Source organism: Condylura cristata, unplaced genomic scaffold, assembly GCF_000260355.1.
Source record: "Condylura cristata isolate star-nosed mole 26May11 unplaced genomic scaffold, ConCri1.0 scaffold00011, whole genome shotgun sequence".
Lineage (NCBI taxonomy): Eukaryota > Metazoa > Chordata > Mammalia > Eulipotyphla > Talpidae > Condylura > Condylura cristata.
In genome coordinates, this window is record NW_004567112.1 from 6,652,152 (window position 1) to 6,673,191 (window position 21,040).

The window sequence follows — 21,040 nt, forward strand, 5'->3', positions numbered from 1 at the left end:
TCTACATCATTTGGGAAGTCTCTCTGGGTGGGTCATTATAATTGTAAAGATGGAAACAACTGCAAGAATCTCTTTAGTCGGGAATTCTTGGTTTCAGACTCATTCAGAAGCAGATTTATTGGGAATGAATGAGACTAAAAGTCAGGGCCCTTCCTTCCCTGGGTCTCCCAAATGAATATTTATGTCTTAAGTCCCTCAAATTTTGGAATAAGCCCTAAATAAGCCCATCTAAAAGGTTCTAGCATGGTTCTTCTGTTTCTGGCCAGTAGCTCTACTTGGCCCTTTTCCTTCCCAACTCTGTTCCATGCTCTCTGGGCATCTGTTGTGCCTGGGTAGGTCTGAGCATGGCAGGGCTGTATGTGACCACTGGACACGTCCAGTGTTCTATCAGCTCTCTGGCTCAAAACACCCCTTCTGACTCCTACGCTCAGAAAATTCCCTCCTAGTTGAATGGATATGTTTGCAATGACTCTATGTGAGCAAAGTAAATTATTGAGTTAAGTAAAGCAAAAGAGGTAGCACAGGGAATAACTGGTTATGGGATGGTTAGGGTAGTGATGCTGGTTACAAGAATCTATACATGCAATGCAACAAAGTTTTATACTATGGCTACACAGAAGAAAAGAAGGAGAAGGGGAGGGGAGGGGAGGAGGAGGAAGAAGAAAAAGTGTGTGAAATCTGATAAAACCTGATTCCTGTCTGTAGCTGAATTAATCATATTGCATCAACACCAGTGTCACAAGCTGCTGGGGAAGCCAGCTGAAGGATGGATGGGAGCTCTACTTTTGCACTTCTTGTGACTCTTCAATGAGTTCAAAAGTAAAAGTTGAACATGTATAATGGATTATTTCTAAACTCATGTGGAATCTTCTCCAGTTGGGGGTTTAGTTGGCAAGACTGGTGGACACCACCTTTAAGACGCTGGCCACTTTACTGAAGTTGTTACCATCTTTGAAAAATGGAAGAATGAAACAACTAACACCGCAGGAAATGTTTTCAATAGCACCCTGTTTAGTGTGTATTCTTATGGAAAATAAAAGCCTGCCTCTTTTATGCATCTGCCTTTCTTTAAGTGCCAACTCTTTGCTACCCCTTTGCTTTATACAAATTTAATAATTTGCTTAGTAATTAAGAGATGGCAGATTTGGAGGGGAATCTCCTGCTGAAATACTGTCTCCTACCTATCACTAGTCACATGTAACAGTCAGGAAGTTTCTGGAGGCTTAATGTGCAACAAGCAGATCTTATCTAAGAGGTTTTAAAGATGTTTTCACTGAGTGTGAAGTTAAACTAGCTCAGTGATTTCTACAGCACTCAGTCTGTGCAAATATAAATAAAAACTAACCACCAAAGGGGAAAAGCAGGATGATAAAGCGCAACTCATTTAGCAATTAAGTATAATTGCTGGAGAAAATTGATATTTCATCTCAACATCATGTCCTTTAAGATTTCGTTTGTGCATGTGGAACTTTATTTATAAACCCTATTTTGCATTCATATTGTTTTATAAAAAAAAAAAATGCCAAGTAGATAATTGTTTCAAATTCTTGGCAAAATAAAAATCTGATAATTCTAAGTCACCCTCCCTAACTGCATCCTTCTAATTTTACCCATCTATGAAATTCAACATCCAAGAACTGCTGGATTAATGACTTTAATACATCTTTCAACTCAAATAACTGTACATGAACTTCTGTCATTTGTTCAGGGCCTATTATTTGCAAAGCACCATCCTAAGGCATTATGGGATTTTGCCCTATAAAAACGAAAGATGACAGGTGCAGAAATAATAGTAATGCAAGTTAGAAAGTGAAAAATGCGGTACATAGTTTGGAAATGAGATAGAAATTTATTCTGACAGCTATACACACAGGCAAAGCTGGAGAAGTTGAGAACCAAGATGTCAAATGGCAGGAAATTCATTGGTTAGACCTTTTCCTAGACAGAGAACCTTATATTAAGACTTACAAGAGTGAAGGCTGGAGAAAGGCAAAGACTGTTAAGCTTGAAATAAATATGCTCTATACTTGAGCAAGTATAAAAGGCCTCAGACAGGAACCAGACACTTGTCTCTGGAGAATCCTTATGGCACAAAGGAAATGAAATCATTTATCTCTGTGCCCTTAAGCAGTTCAGCAATGATGCTTTTTTATATACTGAACCTGAAAAAAATATTGAGTCTGACCACAATATTATTTGATGTTCGATTTAAGCTGAATTCTTAAAGCCAGTAGTTTTTGAAGGAGTTATCACAATATATGGATTTATATAAATAATGAGCAAAAATAAAAAGAGAGAAAGGGAAGAAGAATGTGTGTTCGATCCCCGGCCCCACAGGTGATCCACATGGCGCAGCAGACCTCTCCTGACCCACCCACTGCTCCCCTCAGCAGTGTACTTCATTGATCTGCCTGTTCTGCTCCCCGCCTCTCTCTGGTTAATCCTCTCTTCATCCCTGCATCTCTGGCCTGTACCCCAGTTCTGTGTGCATAAGTAAATAAATCGTTGAAATAAAATAAATAAAAGTAAAATAAAAGTCATTATTCATTGCACGATTTTGGAACAGTAAAGCTCTGAAAATAAATGTATAGATTCATGATAGATTCACACCCTGAAATTCTGTGCATCCAATAAAAAGAAAGCCGTTGACTTCATGACCTTACCTTGCAAGAACTCCATAATAGATTGAAAGAAGACTGAAAAGCAACATATAAGCTGAGACCTTATGTGTGGAAACAATATATTTCAATATATTTAGATATCTACATATGTGTGTGAAATGCTCTAAGAGGGCTGAAGGGACAGGCACTGCCCTTGTGACCACCTGGCCCTGGGTTGGATGGGAGGAGGAGATAGTCAGAGAGACTCTCACTTCGTCTTGTGTGACTTGACTCATATGATTCGTGTGCGTTGAGAAAGCACAACGAGAATAGGAGTAATGAAGCCAACCACCTTCTCCTTTGCCTTCCTACACAGAATCAAGACTTCAACAATTAGAAATGATAACTATTTTAACTAAACATATTCTTGCTAATTCAGTGAATTTGTGTGTGTGTGAATGACAGATGTAAACAAGGGGCTCCACATTCAGGGTAAATCACCTGTTTATCCCTCACCTGTCTACCTACCTATTAACAATTTCCTATTCCTGCATTTTATTGTCCATCTTATTGTCAGCCTAGACAGGTCCACCTGTTCAATTTCAGGCAACTTGTTTTTCCAAAGACATGGAATAACAAGACTAGAATAGAAGAATAGCAAGGATACAGAATAAAAAGAAGAGGGTTAATATAATTTCTTGGTCAAAATACAGTTTTAGAATTTTGGCATCTTCTGTATAAACTTCAGCTTCCATGTAGAAAAATACCCAGTAGTGGCCCTCCCTGGTGGCGCAAAGGGTTAGCCCAGAGCACTGTGAAGCTGTCTGTAGCCACTGCAACACAGGTTCCATCCCTCCAGGGGGTGACCCACAGGCTGCAGCAGACCTCCTCCTGGCTCTTTGATGCTCCCCTCAGCCGTGGGTTTCAATGGATTTATCTGTTCTGCTCCCCAGTCTGTCTCTGGTGAATTCTCTCACCCACCCTGTCCCTCTGGCCTGCCCCCCAGTTCTTGTATGCATAAATAAATCTTTTTTTTTTTTTAAGAAAATATCCAGTAGTTGTTCATTTGATAAAATAATAACAAGCTGTAAGGGGACACCCTAGAATTTTTTTGTCCTGGTGAAGAACTTTTCAAGGTAACCTCAGTCACCTTGTGCTGATAGCGGTGTTTGTCACCATAGCTAGTAACTTCTATTGTATCATAGCTGATACTGTTTTGCAAGCAACATTTTTAAGAAGTTCATCAAGCATCTTTCACATCAAAAAGCAGTTAATATCTTACAAATCAAACCAAAAGTTAAAAACATCCGTTTGGGAATCTTTGCATTTGATGGAGTAAATGTGTGTGTAAGTTATCCTGAACCCAGAGGTGTTCACAGCCCTGTTTTGCTTTATGATTACCTCAAGTGACTGTGGTGCCTTGTGCAAATGTACCTATGCCACAGTCATCCCATAAGCCCTATGAAATAAAACACATCTTTCTAGCTGAGTGGAGTTCAGAAAAGCTGGGTCTTCACTCCTATAAATGTATCATATTGCATTTACAGGCTAATAAAGTCTCAAAGAACAAGATTGCCCTCCTTTTCACAAGTTGATCCTTTACAAATTTACAAATGTAATGCTTTAACCTGCTTGAACTCAGAGCTGGCTCCCTGAGGGAAGATGCTAACTGAGGAGAGTCTGTTCTGGGTTAGTCTGGATCAGGAGGGGGTGGCCACGCCTGGGGGCACAGCTGGGCTTCCAGGGAGGTTTGTGTAGCCTGTGTTAATGAGGTTAATAAAGCAATGTCACAATAAGAAGACAAAGGGAGAGAACAGACACGGAAAGGCTGAAGTCAAGGACTGGGGACCAGAGGGTTAGGTCCTGTCAAGGGCATTGCTATCAATGGGAAGCCGACGCCCTGAAAACCAAACACCGATAAAGTTGAAGAACAGTTGACTTTCCTCAGAACTGAAGTGGCCGTTCCTTCTGAGCCTCAGAGAACAAGTTCTCTGCACGGCTTCTGTGTGAGAACAAGCTCAGCTAACGAACCTGGAAAGGCGTGTGGCAGTTCCATGACCTGCCACCGGGGGGGGTCTTGCATGGCAAGGCCCTTCCTCGACGCCCACCCAGCAGAAGTCACTTTGGTTTCTATTTTTAAGGGTATAATTTAGAAAGAGATGCTCCAAAGGCAGTAACATACAAGAAGCTTAGCAACACTGTAGGTGATCACTTGACCATGACCTTGTATAAAAATGGAAATTTCTTTATCAAACAATGGCATTTTTTGCTTACATTTCTCAGTGTTCTGAATTCAGAACAGAACAAGTGTCGATTCTATTGGAAGAAGAAGGAAGGTGGTGAGAAAGACCAAAATAGAGAGCAGAAATAGGATGCAGCCAGAGTGGGGTACTGACGGGCCCCTCTCTAGGCAGAGGGGTGCATGGGTGCTGTCCGATAACAGAGTTCTCCCTGCTGCAGCTCTTCGGGACTGAAAGTTACCATCCCATACTATCTGGATATTTTCTGAATTCCCTAGATGTTTGAAATGGAGTCTATTCAGCCAGTCAAATGGGTAATTAAAGCTGTTTACTCATCATTCCAGGAACTGTTCCCTTTCCAACAGTACCCAAAAATGCCACACATACAGTATCAAGGCAACTTCAAAGCAAAGCTCTCATATCTAAAGTAATGACCTTGTCCCTCATTCTGCGCTGCTCATAGATTTTCACTGGAAAAAAGAACACATAGGTGGTTCCCCCCTTCTGAATGCACACGCCCGGTTTGCACTCGGGTTTGAATGGGTAGAAGCACGCGCTCTCTCTGTGTGGTCAAGAGCCAACTCTCAGTGCTGGGTCAGTGGCTCCCAGAGGCCAGAGGAACAGTGGACTGTGCCTGCCCTTGCAGTGCTGACAACAGGATCTGTCCATCCCACTAAGCTTCAACATAAACCACTAAACCGTAACGTAAACTCAGGGATTGCTGACCGCTGAAGGCTTGTCTGCTCCAGCTTTCAGCAATTCACCATGTTGGAGAAAGCAGGTACTTTTCATTAAAATGGTTGTATCTTTGGCTATCCGTACATGCATGTGGAACCCTCAGGAAATAACACTAATAAGGTCCTTCATCACTAATTCAGGAGGAAAGTCAAGTAACCTCAGTCTTTGTGGCACCCCTAAAATGAGATCAGCTTGAAAATGGTTGGTGGAGGTAAGAAGGGGCAGGTAAGGAAATATGGGAAGACAGACTTTCCAAGAACAGTCTCAGAAAAACAAATGCTCCCCCACACCCCGCCTTTCCCACAACAACTCCACATCCTGTGATACAAGAAATGAGTTTTGGGATGGCTATTGTTTTAGCAGCTACAGGGAATCACCTCCACTTTCCCATGAGCCTTGGTCCCATGGGACAGGGGCTAAAACAGCCATCTCTGATTGACATGGAAAAGAAAAAACCCACCACAGGTTTTGGAATTGAGATGCTGGTTGATTTTAGATTTACAGATGTTCCTATAGCTTTATCAGTACTTCTGATGCAGTTGAGAGATTCTGAATTTTTTTTAAGATTTTGAACATAAAGGCAAAACTTTCCAGTGAGAAATCTGTTTGCAGTGTTATAATGTGCTTGCCTGAATGTTTTGGGAAATATTTGCATATTCTTTACACAAATATTTGGCAGAGGAACTGTATCTTCAATAGTAGCTAAAATTCTTTCATAGAGATATTATTAGCCAAGGAGTAGTAAACATTTCTATCAATATATAGTTTTGCTTTCCTACTCTATGCTCACACCCACTATATTCTAGAAAATACCAAAGGGTGAGGTGTACTTCTAGCTTTTCCCATTGTTATCTAGCAGGAGCTGTGCAAGATAGCATGCAATTAAGCACCAACATGTGCCAGGTGGAAAACAGTCCTGTTTTAAGCACTCAAGGGGAAATTCATTGTATAGAAGTTGTGCTCTGAAAAATAGCTAAATCTTCCCCTCCTTGGAAGCAGTAAGTGTAGTGGCAAGGACAGGCTCTTCTTTTTCTTTTAAATGTTTTTTAAGTTCCAGGGTCTTAGATGTTACATTAAATGGCAAGGCCAGTATGACTAAAGATGAAGGAGTAAATTCCCCAACTTGCTATTTATCAAATGGTTAAACTTCCATAATTGATTTTTATTGTTCTTTCTTCATTGAGCTAACATAGACGTATGGTACTGGATAGAGTTTAGGGGAAAAGGCTCACACCTTCTCAGATGTGTGTTACCCTAACACAACCCTTTACCCTGGACAGACAGCCCCAATGCAGGTACTAAGTGGGGTGACAAATGTGTCACCCAGATGGCGCTTATACTTGTGTTGGATCCCGATGCATCCCCTTATGAAGTTTGAGATCTTTGATAACTTGTTAACCTCTTAGAGCCTGCAATTCAAATAAAGATAATGATCATGACGTAGCATAATTGGCTTATTTCAAAGTCTCATTGAAGAGGGGTATATATGTAGAGTGGTTTAATTTTCATTTAATCATGGCTTTTAACTTCATTTTGGGGAAAATATACCTTTTTCATTTGAGAACTGAAACTCTTATAATTTCTCATCCCTGTGTTAAACAGAATTGAGACCAGGAATAAATTCCATGTCCCTGTGTCAAATAATACTGAGTTCAAGCAAAATAAGTTGGTTGCTTGATCCCCAAAAGAGTTCTTCTGGGAGACAATACTATAAATCCAACTGTAAGACAAGATGCAGACAAAACAGCTTACTGATTCAGGAGAGCAACATGGTCCATGGGATTTGCTTTTGGTCCTGAACCTTCTGTGCCCCTGTCCAAAACAATTATGTCACAAACTTCCCCATCTCACCCAGTGACCCCTATTTCTGCATAATGACACCCCTCAATATCACCAGGCTGGGGCCTGATCCCCCTTCTCCATTTCCCCAGTGTGAGCACCTCTAAGATTCTGCCAGTATGGTTCCCTCCCTGTCATAGCAGGTGATGACTTGACCAGTTGTTGTTTTTTTTTTTTTTTCTGGGGGATTTTAGTGGTTGCCACACCTTTAACAATGTCTTTAACTGGTTTTATAAAATTTGGGGCACTGGATTAAAATACATACATACATATACATATATACATACATATATATATATATATATATATATATATATATATATATATTTGAACTTGGCTATAGTTGTATATCTTCTTCTTCTAAACACTCACCCCGTCTTACCACACAGGTCTGACCCAGACATGTAACTCAAGGGGTATGGAATTGGAGACCAGTTTGACCTTCTGTTTAAATAAGATTGGGACAGGTAGGAGAGGGGAGCTGTGGTTTGAGATGACCCTACCCCTTTTAGAAGACCTGTGCTTCTGGGAGAAGGAAGAATCTTTTGGGTTACTGGTCAGTAGAGGGTAGTGTAAAGAGCTTCTTTCTCATTTGCTTTCTGGATCTTTCCATGGGCCCCAATGCTAACCAATTTGGTGGACCTTTACAGAGGGTGCCCATGACTTTTTCTGGTGGCTTGGTCTCACATAGGCCCCTCTATCACTGTCACACTCAGCCTAAATCATCTTCCATATCAGTGCCAGCCTTGTCTAAAACCTCCCCTGTGCAATGTTGGCCTGTACTTCCTCCTCTCATGAACTTTGTTTCTGTGTCTGCCTCCATGTCAGCCACTAAGAAAATGAGAATAACACTATTGTAGCAAGAATTAAATATACTTTTACAATGTGTGGGACCATAACTAGTAATCTTCCCTTCCTGCAATATTCAATGCAAGGTGATCACACCCTTATAATTAAGAATGAAACATTGAACTATTATCTACATTTACCATTTTTAAGTATATAAGAAAAGGTTGGCAAACATTTGGCCTTTAAAGCCCAAAACCAGCCCAGTGTGATTTTATCCAACTGCAAACTAAGGCAAATTTATTGTCAACTATTTAAAATTTTAGTCCAGACCAATAGGAAGAAACTTTTAATGTCAGACCCTCTGTTTGACTTATTTTATTGTTCCCTCTTAATACATGATCTTTTGTTCTGGGTCTGAAAGTAGATATCTCATTGTTGATATAGTTAGGCTGTATTCAAGGTGTGAAATTAGTATGTGTCAAACAGGAAAGGGGGATAGTTTCTTAGTAATATTCCCATGACAGGTCTTAAAGACTATTGCTATTTGGGGACGATCCAAAAGAACAGAGTGAGAAATATTTAGAGCATATGAGTGTAATAAAAACTGTAATCATGAACAAACAATACATTAAACTGGTAGGACATAGTTTATATTAGATCACAGGAATGAATATCAAAAATATAGGCAATATTTTTGAAAAAACAACCAGCAGTGAAAAATTTATTTATAATACAAACCAGACACTCTGAAATAATTTGTGGTTTACTTAATTCTTACCGTTCACCCTATATTCTTTTGAGTACACTGAAGTGAGGCACCCGAGTAACTACCTCAGCTGTTTTTGATTTTGATTCTGAGTTTTCAGTGAGATGAAAACTCTAGTCTATATAACAAAAAGAGATGGCAGGTCATCTTTAGAAATTTAGATTTTCCCCCAAATATAGATACATATTAAAAAGAAATGCATTACAATAAGTTACTATATTTCCAAATTGTCTCATGATTGCTGGACAAACAATAATTGCACATAAATTCTGAATAAAGGAATATCACATTGCATCTAACGTGTTCTGCTATATGCACTCATAGAAAATCATTATAGTAACAAAACCAGCTGCATGTAATAGAAAGCAAATGATTTACAATGTTACTATGAGAAACTACTTTATTTCATATTATCATAAAAAGAACAGAACTGAATATTTGCATGACAAACAAAAGAATCCTGGAAATTCCAAAAGCAACTCAGTTTTTTTTTTTAAATAGATATTAATGCTGGAAGGTGATTTGAAAAGCCTTCTACTCTGGAGAATATTAGCAATTATAATTTGCAGTCATTATTAGTCCAACAATTGAAAGAAAAAATCTATAAACATTAATAGAATATAGAAAACAATACTCAGAGTAATATGTGCTTTTATCATACAGCATCTATGTTACAAGAGCTTACATTCAGTGAATTTGAATACATTCTTTTCTCTTAAACTGAGAGTTAGAATGCAAATTTCCTTCCTAAATGAAGCTTGACCCTGAAATTTGAGCCACACCAAAAGCTTTTATTGTCTGTGTCTTAGTGTGTTCTATATGTCAATCACCAGATCTGCTACCAACAGTCTGTTCCAGCGAATGGACACCCTCACACTTAGAGGGAAAGACTGTGCAGGTCCAGGGGCCCCATTCTCCCCCTCTACCCAGCCACAGTCACAGGGGCTGGACCTGGAGTAGTTGCTGACTCAAGAAGAGTTGAGCTAGACCAATGAAAAGCCTTCTCAGCCATGGAAGAAAAGTCCTACGGGAAGAGAGAGCACAAGGAGACAAGCACTGTGAGTTACAGGCAAGATCCGCAGTCCAGGTTAAGAGTGAGGAGATGATGACCCTTGAGAAGAGGAAGGACCTGAGCAGGGAGGCAGGTCAGGGCTCGACCACTGCTGCCACTTAGGGTTCCCAAGCTCCCCAGACTCCAAGCTCTGGTACCCAGGAGAGTTGGCCCTGATTTGGCTCCAAGGCTTAACTATCCATAAACTTCCATGTCTCCAGTTTTACTCCACATATGTCAATATAATAAAATTGTCCTAAATGAATTAACTGTTATGAGTCTCAGGTTCATGAAGCCCAAAGAACTTATAATTACATATATGTGTGTAAAATTATACATATTAATTATATCCATCCAATACAGTATAATAATGAGAATATCTCATATATATTTACATGTATAATTTTAGAACTGTAATATTTATAATTATAATATTTCTATCTGTCTATAATTTTTAAATATACTCTACTTTACATATAAAATAACAAAACATACAGTACAAATGACAGATCCTTACACCTATCCCCAAACTAGAGAAAGGTCCCAGGATTCATCTATCTTTACCTAAAATCCAAGCTCCACTTCTCTTGTTAGAACAATCAAGTTAGAGTTCTCTTAGTGAGTGTGATTTTTTTTTTTAAGATTTATTTATGTATGCACACAGAGCTGGGGTACAGGCCAGAGGTACAGGGGAGGTGAGAGGATTCACCAGAGATAGTGGAGATCAGAACAGGCTGACTGACGAAGGATACTGCTGAGGGCAGCAGCGGGCGTCAGGAGAGGTCTGCTGTGCCATGTGAGTCACCTCCAGAACGGGGATCGAACTCATGCTCAAGTGGCTTTAGCTTCTTAGTGCGTATTTTAACCTGCTGTGCTACCAGGGAGGGCCATGAGCATGATTTTTAAAGAAGAAACTACTTCACCTTATTCAGTGTATTTTCTGGTGGAAGCAACGGATTAATATAAAATGTATTTTAAACACAATTTTAAAAATACACTGAATGAGTTGAGTTAATTGGCTCTTGGATTGTGTTTTTAATACTCTTGTACTAATTATCCTACTTCGCACACTGGCAGCAAAGTCTACAATAGCGTGGGTCACCGCCTTGAGCCTTGGGACTCTTAATGTCTGCTTTCTAAACATGAACATCAGTTTTACCTAATGGATGAAAGACGGAAGAGATTAACCCATTGGCCAAACAAGGCAAAGGCTGAACATTGTCAGTAGGTTAGTTGTAGAGTGGCCAAAACAGCAATCTGATTGGGACATGTTCAAGAGAAAATGGTAGAAAGAAAGAGTATGAACAAGTCTTTCAGAAAGCTTTTCTCCAAAAAGAAACAGAAGTAGTAGCCACAGGAGGTGTGCGGTCCAATGAATTGTTGCTGTTCCTTTTTTTTTTTTTTAATATGAACAATTTTGGAGAATACTGAGCTGTGGAAATACATGATTCAGAAGACAAGAGATTGTGCGGGAGGGAGGAGGGATAACGGCAGCTGCAAACTCTGGAGAGGGGAGCAAAGGGTGAACCCCATTACTTGTGCATAGGGGCTGTTGTCAGATGGAAGCAAAGACAGGTGATTCAGGATAACAGGTAGAGAGGAAAGAAGAGTACTAGGGTGCCTTTCTGAGTATATTTCCAGAGGTGCACCCCAAATTTGTATTCACTTTGAAAGAAGCCACACTACCATTTGAATCCCCACAGCAATTGGATTAACCAAGGCTCTTCATCTTTTCCCTTCCTTGCAGTTGGTAGGTCATTCCCTCCTCTCATAGGTGACATTTTGGACCAAAATCACTAAGCTCAACAATGCAGGTTAATACACTTGTAACCTATATATGTATGAATACATTCTAACATTTTGTCCTAATGTATCACTATATGGATTCTGTAACCTCCCTCACTTTGCTTACAATGTGTTATCCCTGTAGCAAGTATAATATTCACACCATCTAGGCAGAAATGTAGCCCTATTTTCCTGTTATTCAACCTAATATACAATTTTATTCCAGCATTTCATTCTGTCAAAAATCATTCGCCAAACAGCATAACTGGATACATTTAGGCATTCTGGATTTAAATTCATTTAGGTATGAATTTCTAACTCACTGTCTATCCTTCCACACAGAGAAGTGAACTTTTAAGGGGTGAACTGAAGCTCCCAGGAGGGAAGTCAGGGTGTGTCAGAGCTATCTCCGTGCCCGTGAGCAGCTTCTTGGGTAGAGAAGCCCACATGGTCATGGTCAATACAGTATTGTGTCGTCCAGGTCTTTCCAGTCCTCACTCAGAGGACCACGGAGGTGTACCAGTAGTTTCTCAGTACTTCCACACTTTCCAGGGGTAGATGACGTTCTCAGAGGTTTTCTGTTGCCTCTGATGGAGGCAGGTCAGGAAGTAATCTCAGACCTTCTCTGCCTTGCTATTCTATAACAGGTATTGCTGCTTTAGTCTGGGATGGTGCATGGGATTAGAAAGTACCTTGCTCACTCTTAAAGTCCTTCTTGGGAAATAAAACGTAAGGGATGTTGTGCATGGCTGCCTGCATTGATCTGGAGGCATTATCAATAATTTGTCCAATTTCCATGCTCAACAAGGCAAAATGGTCATGGAGACATTATTTTTAAAGATTTATTAGATTTATTTATGCATGTGAAAACTGGAGTGTGGGCCACAGGTGTGGGGGTGAGAGGATTTACTGGAGACAGTATGGGGAGCAGAACAGGTAGATCTACTAAAATACACTTCTGAAGGGTGAAGCTGGTGAGAGAGGTCTGCTGTGCTCTGTGGATGGATCTCATACCACAGAGCCTGGAGATAGCTTAATAATGCTGACTTTAACCCCTGTACACTAGGGGGGCCTGGTCATGGAAACATTAAAAGTAACCAACCACCTTCATCTTCTCTACCAGAATACTGTTTCTCTTGTTCCTTGATCAGTGAAGTTCTGGTCAAATCTAGCTCTTCTGTCAATTACATTTTCCCCAAATCCTATATTTATTGCATAAATTTTGGCACTTGTGACCTCCCTTCTGACCACATTGAAAGGGCAAAACTGAGAATGGACTCTGAGCAGTAAGGCTGGGGCTGCCTGAATCTAGGAGGAAGGTCACAAAGGGACCAGGGATCCCTACGAAAAGAGGAATATTTAAGTTATTATCAATATATTATCGACCTCCTGACTACATGAGGTTATTAAGGTGTCTACTAGGTTTTTCATTCCGTAGTAGATTTTACCTTGTTCTATCTAAACATAATACATTCTTTTTGTTCTGCAATAGCCAGATTTGACTAACATGTATTTTTCTACTTAGCAATACAGTTGTTATGTATTGATTACCTTATGGAGGTAGCTAGATTTAACGTAGCTTGAATGATAATGGTAAACTTAGAATCTTATTGCTCTTAATCTGTTTAACTCATCATTTTTAGCCACCATTGGTGCTAGAGGTGGAAATGTGAATGTTAATTTGGTATATAATTAATAGATGAAGTCTAAAAAGCATAATAAGATCTCATATTTATAGAATTATTTGTAGTTTACAAAATGTGTATATATAATCATTGCATTATTTAGTGTGTATGTGCTATATATGTACACTTTGTATATGTGTGTGTGTGTGTGTGGTGTGTGTGTGAGCTATTTCCCTCTCTAGCAAATATCTAATAGACACAATTGGCAGGTTGAATTAGTGTGAGCCTTGGTCTCCTGAATGAAAACCTTACACTTTCCCACAAGAGACAGATGATTAGCATTTTATCCTTTGGTTAGAAGAGCAGAAGAATTCAATGAGGTTAAAAGGTACTTTTGCAATGTACCAGGTTCATGAGAATGTTTTAGCCCCTTTGCAATCAATGGGTGCTGAGCCCAAGCAGTTGCATCACTGTTTGCCTGAGTCACAAAGTAGATGAGTGTCTATTGCATCTCTCTGCACGATCCCTAAAGCAGTGTTAGGCTCCGGATTGTGTCAAGGATGCTGTGATAATGCCTAAAGCCATTTGCAGTATAGGAGTTGTTCAAAGGATAGGAAGGATTTGATCTCCAAGTTTCCTGCTTCATGCTGATGCAAACATCTCCTACCGGGGAGTTTACCACACAAGCTTCCTTCGTTCCTTGTGATGGGAAAGGAAACACACTGGTGATGTTTGTGTGCTAAAGCTTTATCTCGTTCAAATTAAATGAGATCACAACGGTAAAGAATTTAGCTCAGGGTGAGTGCTCAGAAAAAGGTAGCTGTTATTATTATGAAAATGAAGATTACATTCTTCAAAGGAGAGTGGCTCCTTGGAATTAGAAAACATGGATTAGGCACTGAATGTTTCTGTGATGAGGTATACCAGAGGATGTCATAATTTGTTGTTGAATTCAGTATGCTTCTCAGCTAAGTGAAAATCCAATATATTGAAATATTATTTAGGATACGATCTTTTAAGTTTCTATCAGCTTCTTTTAGAGATAAAATGTACATAATTTAGGGAGTCATTTTTCAGTAACTCAAGAAACTGATTTTTATAAAGTTATTAAATTATCTCTTAAAACTCCACTGCAAAATTGAAAAGGAGGGGCCCTCCCTGGTGGCGCAGTGGGTTAAAGCACAGCACTAAGATGCTAAAGCCACTTCAGCATGAGTTCGGTCCCCGCCTGTCCTGGAGGTGACCACATGGCATGGCAGACCTCTCCTGACCTGCAGCTGCTCCCCTCAGCAGGGTACTTTGTCGATCTGCCTGTTCTGCTCCCCACTCTGTCTCTGGTGAGTCCTCTCAAGGCCTCTGCACCATTGGCCTGTACCCCAGTTCTGTATGCAGAAATAATTAACAAAGATCTATTAATCTTTAAAAAAAACTGAAAAGGAGGCTTGAAATACTACTATGGGATTATTTTTATTTTTACTGTTGTTTAGAAAAAATGTCTAATAATGTTGGGTTTGACTTGAAACAAAAATTGCTCAGAGTCTCTTTTCACTGGCTCTTACCTACTGGCTAGAGAAGCCCCTGCTGCACCCCAGATCTTTGGTGAAGAACAATCAGAAAAAACTTTGAGTCTAGTGTTTATGCCTTGAGGCATGAGGAGAAGAGTGGGAAGAAATAGAAAACTGGAATGTCACCACCAAACCAACAGCAGCAAACAACTTTGAACACTTCCTCCTGCCCCAGGACTTGACCTGACCCTTCATGTGCGCTTCCATTCAGTCCATTTTTCAAATGAGCAAAATGAAAGTTAGAGACTTTATGTGATTTGCCCAAGATCACACTGGCAGTGACATCGGCTAGTGTGAAATACTAGTAGTAGTGATCATGGATGGCGATGTATTGGGCAGTCATTCTGAATTTGGAGATAGAAAACATTGCCAAAGTGCTATTTTATCAAGGAAAAATTCAAGTGACTCAAGTAGTTGGTTGACCCAGAGATGTCTCTCATCTTAATGCTCCATTTGTTACTTTGGTTCTTGGAAGCAGGTGTTTCTTTAAGTCTACATTATGGTTAAGTTTGGCTCTGCATTTCACCAGTGAGTATTCTAATAACTAAAAATAAATTTTTAATACAGATTTGCAATAGTCCTCCCTATATCATAACCTATAATTGCCTTCAAGACTATCTAATCCAGACATGTAAGAGGTAAGCGTTTTATTATCAGATCTTTGAATGGACTAAGACTTTTTTCAGACTAGTGGAAAGCTGATAGGAAAGTGCTTAACATCTGGCCCTGAAACAAGAGAAGGGCTTATGCCTCAAAATGTCATTTCTCTCCCTGGGTTTTATTTTGAACAAATACTTTGGCAGCCCTTTCCTTTACTTAACAAAGATTACCTAAGTAGGACTGGGGCCGGGGTGGAGGGAAGTGGTGGGTAGAGAGCTAGACTTTATGCAGGGACAAGTCACAGCCACCAAGGTACTGCCACTGGCTTGTGCTCTTTAAATAAGCATACTTCCAAAAATATTGTCACACTCATCCCTTTTCTCCTCCCATTCTTTTCCCTTTTAAAAAAATTCCAACTTTCGATTTTTAACTGAACATGAAAAAATATTAAGTTGTTTGCAAAGTATAAGGATGACAAATTTATGTACTGTTGATAAACATCTCTTTCAAATATAATTAAAATTATTCAATCTCGGTTAACTGCCACATAAATCCGCAGAAGTAGCAATATTCTGGAAGATTCCAGGAAGATTCACAATGATGAGACAATGGACACTTAAAGATAATAACCTAAGTATTTGCAAATCTTCCAGTAAAAATAACCTCTGCTTTTCAGTAATTTTATAAATTTAAATAGAAAACAAATTATTTTAAAATAAGATATATAATATTATAATCTCTTATTCAATGTCATATTTAATTTATAATTTAATTTATAAAATTTATCATATGCTATTATGTTCACTACATATATACATAATATATGTGCATGTTATAGACATAAAAGAGTGAGGATTCTGAAGATAAGAGACTCAGAAGTCCAGAAACACTATGATTTGTTGGGTTCTCAACAATTCAGAATCAGGATAAGAACTCATGTCTTCTCATTATTTGGTCCATGGTTTATCCTCACTATCATTCACAAACTTCAAGTAATTTCACTGCTGTTGTCAAAAAGAGGCACGATTATTTCCAAAATATGTCTCCATGTACGTAGGAGACCAACATGGAGATCTCTGAAGCAACTGCTGGTGAGAATGAAACATTGGAAATGATTTAAGGTTCTCTTGGAAGGAGAAAAGATCAAATGAAGCTTACTCCTCTGACCCAAAACCAAGAAGCAGTTAATCAGTTCAGGTTCTATGCATGAACATATGTTGACTTGTTGAGGGAACAAAAATGGCATGATAGAATGGCATGATACCACCAAAGAGAAATTAAAATGCATCCACCACAACATTCTTATGTGCAAATACATATTCTGCTTTATAAATTCGTATCTTCTTCAACATGCCTTTGGAGTTTGAAAAAACAACAAATAATACGAGCAGGAGTTACCCTTATTACTACAAGTGAAAGTTTAAGGCTTTTCAAAACCACCTCTGCTAATAAGTAATTTCTTCCTAATCTTGAGCTGTGTCAATTTCCTCATGCAGAGTCCATTAGTAGGAGTTATATTTACTTCCTTTCTAGGATGATCATTTTCAATTGAGAGAGCGAGCTCTCAGGACATCTTGAAGATATTTTTCTCTTAAAGGATCCTTCATTAATAAATTACATAAAAAGGGAATCTATTTTAATATGTTAACCAAATTCAATTAGATAATTATAGTGCAATTTGCCTCTTTGTGTTATGGATAACTACTTAGAATTATTAAATGTTAGAGGATGTTTTAGTGGTTCCTATTATAGACTCTTATTTTACAGATGAAGAAACAGGGTTCAAAGAAGAAAAATTTCTTCCCTAGAGAAATGTAGCTAGTAAAAAGCAGACCTGGAATTAAGACAGCCTTCTAAACTATAGGGATCCATGTTGCTTCTCCTGTATTACACACAGTCCATATACTGCCAATGCCAGGAAACAAATTTACCAGTCTAGTTATAAAAACAGTCCCCACCCTCCCCTAAACAGTACTATTTTATTGTGTGATACTTTCATATCAACTTGACATACCCCCTTCCAATATAATTCTGGAATTTGGTCTTGTGTACAAATCTTATATACATTTGAGTTCTATACATAATTGAAGTATATATATGTGTGATAATATTTTGGTTAAATTTCTTATCCTCATGCTCTGCACCTCTGTCTAGAAAGTAATATTTGTATATGAGTGCAGTAACAGTCTTACAGTAAATTTGTAAGTTGAGTTTTCTAGAAATGCTGATGCCTTGAGAAAGAAAAAAATCTTTCACGCTATGGTTAGAGCAATCTCCTTGGGGTACTTTAGGAGGTGCAGTAATTAGTAAATATTTCATAGGTGAAATCCTCCACAATTGATCAACAAATATTGATTATTTTTACTCTGTCAAATAATTCTTACTTAGTGAAGTAAGCATTGTAATGGTTTACATCAAGATATACTCCAGCTATGTCACTAGTAATAGGATAGTAATGTAAAGGTGATTCTCTAATTCTGGGGTGCCCTTTTCATTCAAGCCTTCTCTTTTAAAACTGTTGTTTATGTATGTGTGTGTGTGTGTGTGTATATATATATATATATATATATATATATATATATATTAAAGAACTGTAAGGCAATAAGTCATTTTTGCAGAAGCACTTTGATTCAAAATCTTAAGCAATTTTCAGTTTTTTCACTATAATTCAACCATGTATTTGATCTAGCTGACATGTTTCCACCATCTTATTATAAATAGTCCAAAAAGAAAAACATTTCTTTTTAGGAAATGATTTTTACAATGTAATTCTTTTTATTTAGCTCATCTTTGTTGCTGTTTGTTTATTTGATGGGAGCAAAAATATGTATGATATTTTCTTTATCTCACTTGTAAACATTAAATCATAAGGTCTAGTCTTGCCAGATAGTAAAGCTAAATAATTTTGGTATAGCCAGGTTTTGAGAAACTGAAAAAAAGTTTGGTTACTAGAAAAAAAATTTGGTTACTACAGAGAACTCTCTGTAGAGAACTCTCTGAACTGTGTTATTATGTTGCCATGAACTACTGATGACATTGCTTCCACCCTTGAGATGGCTATATTTCAGAGATGAGTGAAATGATACTTGTAAACAAATTTATAATCATTAATTTATAATCATTAATTTATAATCATTACCAAACAATTTAAGTTCTTTAGAAACACATACCCACTATTATAATTAATTGCCTATTGTTTGTTTAATTACAAACTTTAATAGAGATGTAGTGACTTTTCGAAATGCAATCTATAAAAACTCTAAACTTAATTACAGATTTTTTTCCCATGATGCCACTTTTTATAAGTTTCAGGTGACATATTATTTCTCCCTGGAGAGTCTGGTTGACATTCCAACACTGTTCCAATATACTCTAAAAATTCCTAAGAATCAAATCCTCCCTGACCATATCTGGCCTCCTCTTTTTGAATTTAAGAAAAAGATTCCTAGGAATATTTTTCTCTAGAGCTCATAACTGCCCACTCTGGGACCCAGATGTCAGATACATAGTATGGTTTTCTTTTACTTCTCACAAGAGACATTTCTGTAGACTGGTTCTTAGAGATGGAGCATTCTACTGCTTTAATTTTTTTCTTTTTTTCTTTTTTTTTTACAGTTTAAGTAAAACTAGGTTTTGTCGTTCCACATGGTATCTAGCTCATGGTCATATAAGATCCATCTATTGTTTGGTGTTCTGAAGAGTTTAGTGATAAATTAACATAATGTCTCTTTTGGAAGTGCCTACTTCACTCAGAACTCATGCCAAAATTTGGGATTTCCAATAAATGAAAGGAAATCTATAGATACCAGTGCCAATGGGTTCCTGAAAGACTGTGCTGGTATCTGGGTGTTTGTTGAGGTTTGTGGTGCTGTCCCACAGATTCAGAGAGGTGTCTTCTTGCCACAAAAGCAAAATAATGTACCTATGCGGGTTTTTCCATTTTACACTTGCTCTTCTGACCTAAATATACAGGGGTGCTCATACCTCCTTTCCAAATGTAGTTAACAAAAAGGCCCTTGTTTCTTAGAGTTTTAATTACTGCCGCTAATATTCTGTAAACAGAGGGGCACCCGGAAAACACGGAGAACATTCAATATCCCTCTCAAGTGGAAACGTTTACATCTTGCCTGAATATAATAAACACCTTACATTTTTATGGCTACTTGAAGTTAGAAAAGTATATGCACCTCTAGCTGCTTTACTCTCAAAATTAGTCTTGAAAAGGGACCAAAGGCTTTAAGTCCTTCATTAATTTCAGAGCCTATTGCATGCCCAGCGCAATAAAGGGGTGATGCTTGGTCTGTAAGCAAGTCCAACTGGCTTAGAACTTCATTGGGAAGATTTGAACATTTTAACACAATGCAGGTAGGGTACCCATGTTTCTTGTAATTGAGAAGTAGAAGGACAAAAGGAAATTTAGAACTGTTCCTCAGTATGTGAGGAAATGTACATGCATTACCCTCCCTAATTCTGTAATAGCTATTTTCTGCACAGTCTCTGGCCTGGGCAGTCGAGGCTCCCCCAATTTAAGCTCCTTGTCTCAGGAAGCTAAGTGCCTATTGCCAGCTCTGTACTGAACGGGAGAAGCAGGCATTAAGCAAGGCTCCCAACTCATCCGCCATGACCCATACTTTTCCCTGCTAGATTAGACGAGACGGGGCGAAGAGCCTATTTGCACATCCCATTTTCTTCTCCCAAGCCTTTCCATTCCAACAGCGTTAAGTGCCCAGCTGACCTCCCCTTAGCATCAGGTAAGGCACCGTCTGTCGCACTTAGCGAAGTAGGTTGTGTGATGGTGGCTTCCTGGCTTCCCAAGTTGGGCAGTCCCCCAGGTGAGTAGCCCTGGGGTAGCGATGGGGCCTCAAATACAGCAAAGTGTCCTATCCTGAAGACGCTAAGCTGCTGAAAGGGGACATGGCTTGACCAGAGCGACACAGCCTCCGCGGTCCTCATCATCCCTGAGTTCATTTTGGAGCCTTTCTCTGCTTCCCTCCATGGCTTGCTCTGAGGGGTGGGGTGGGGTGGGGGAATGGGGGGGGAAGAGCAGAGTGGCTAAGGGACCAGGGGAGAGCGCTTTTTGTAACGAGGACTGACCCATGCCACCACCGTCAGTGGAAGGCCCGCTCGAGCCAGGCACCGGGCATCGGGACTACAGCAGACACCGCTTCCGAGGACGCAGATCGGCAGGCCCGGGCCTGGACTGGCCCCTCTCAAGAGCGGCCCCCAGCTCGCTCCAGAGCCCCCGCCCGGCCGTGCAGGCTCCGACGCCCAGCGCCGGCTTAGGAGTGAGCAGCCCACGCAAAGCGCCGGGGGAGCCCACGGCCCCGGGACCCAGCGCAGGGAGCTCCCGCGGCACCACCCGGCCTGGCGCCCTCGGTCGCCTCGGCAACCGGGGAGGCGCTGACCTCTGACCCCGCGGCTCCGCCCGGCCCCGCCCCTCGG